This window comes from Rhagoletis pomonella, unplaced genomic scaffold (assembly GCF_013731165.1).
Source record: "Rhagoletis pomonella isolate Grant_MI unplaced genomic scaffold, Rhpom_1.0 Rhpom_scaffold_00002, whole genome shotgun sequence".
NCBI lineage: Eukaryota > Metazoa > Arthropoda > Insecta > Diptera > Tephritidae > Rhagoletis > Rhagoletis pomonella.
Genome location: NW_023458556.1, coordinates 104,504,896 through 104,506,872, shown reverse-complemented (window position 1 = coordinate 104,506,872; position 1,977 = coordinate 104,504,896). Strand labels below are relative to the sequence as shown.

The window sequence follows — 1,977 nt, the reverse complement described above, 5'->3', positions numbered from 1 at the left end:
AAAACATTCTGAATATTGTAAGAAATAAAAGTGTGCTTTTTACGTGAACGCCTACATGTTGCAAAACCTCCCAGCGAAAATTCAAAACCATTTCTAGTGGTAACTCATTATTGAAGGAATTACGATTACTTTTAACTATGCATTTCTGATAATGCAAAATGTTATGCAAGTTATTAACACCTATGATAAGCTCATCAGCGATATTCGGCAATAGCTTTAGTTTCAGAAATATATATCACTTCAATTTTATCTTATTATAGGTGGTAATGCCTTGTATACCATTTTGCGTTACCAGTAATGCATAGTCAAAAGTGATCGTAATTTCTTTAATAATGAGCTTCCACTAGGAATTGTTTTGAATTTTCGCTGGGAAGGTTTGCTACATCTACACACGTTTAGACACATCACTTATATTTAATGAACACAGATTCACAGGAACATATGACATTTTTCACCACTTTAACTTTTCATTATAGAAACTTCTTTAGCGTTTCCACATTCTCCTGCTCTATTTCTTCCATTCTGAGGTTGTGTCTTTTTCTCTCTCGTTCTTTTTCCTCCATCGTTTTCAACTGGCTTTTCTTCTGAACCAGCAGGCTGTCCAATACATCGGCAATCCGTTGAAATAAATTGTTTTGTTCACTGCAAACCAGTTCGAATGCGTCAGTGGATCCCCGACGCTGTCTTGATGTGCTTTGCGACTCAACAGCATTAATTGAATCGTCATTCGCTTCGACAAAGGTTGCATTGCTTTCATCGGCAACATTTTCCGAAGCATGGTCGGCCGCCACCTCGCCACTACGTTTTGAGCTGAAGCGTGGCCAAAAGTGTTTGCGCCGCTGATGCCTTCTACACCTCTGTAGAGGTTACATAGCACGGCGACTGCTTCTTCAGTGGGGGAAACAAATTGCTGCGAATACGGGCCGCCACCAGTGGCCATGCTTTCTCGGCGGTTACTTGCCAGCTTTTTTTTTAATACTGGCCTTCCAATCCACCCAAGACTGCAGTGACATACACGATAAAACAAAAAATGTGTTTAAATAACGCATACTACCTTCTTCCACCCAGCCAAATCCTTGCAGGGCGGACCGACAGCATTGAGGGAGTACGTGAGTACCTGCACCCTGTAAACCCTTTAGCAATTGCTTCGTTTAGTTGCATAAACGATAGCATAATTTCCTCTTGTTTCGCGTTCCGTTTCTTTCCCCTAATATATAAATCAATGATTAACAATAATAAAATGAATAAATTGATTACTTACATTTCTCTCCTTCCTTCTTTTAGCTACGAAACAATTGTGAAGTTTGTTTACAATTAGAAACAGATGATCGCAGTAATACTATCGTTGGGGGGTTGCCGCTAGTCGCAGATTCTGTTTAAAAACTCTGATCAAACGGAATATTTCTACAAAGTGTGTTAATTTAACAGCACCAATGTATTTTTGTAATGTTTTTTCAAATATTCACTAAGTTTTGAACGAGTACAAAACTATGAATAACAGCCAAGAACATAACAATATATGTTCGAATATTATTTATGAAGCATGGCAATGTGGAGCTTTTCGAAGAATACTGCGCATGCGCTGAAGCGGAATCAAGAACAAGTCCGTTTCATTACGATCCTTTTCGCTTTATCTGGCTAAGTAGTTTTTAAAGAGGAATTTTAAGATACAGATTTATCAAAGTATTTGAATACAGATTAAAGCAATAATGACTACTCAATTCTCTCAATATTATGAAAATTGAAAAGAAGATATTTGGCTGACCAATAGCATATATATTTGGGTTTAAAAAGCCAATTACTTTTCATTCCGACTAGGCAAAGTGAAAACTTTTCAAATCGATAAAATTTTGTCGGAATCGAAATCAAGAACACCAATCCATTTCGATTCCGAAAAATTTGATCGGAATCGAAATGCAGAACATTGCTGATACAGCCCTGTTCTGCATTTCGACTCATTTTGAAAAGTAAAACGAC

General features: G+C 37.4%; 1 protein-coding gene across 2 annotated transcripts in view; it reads left to right on the top strand.

The window, feature by feature from the left end:
* LOC118734286 (putative nuclease HARBI1) overlaps nucleotides 1-1,977 on the top strand; it is a 20,834-nt gene that overhangs the window by 1,033 nt on the left and 17,824 nt on the right. The gene's annotated exons all lie outside the window — the stretch shown is intronic.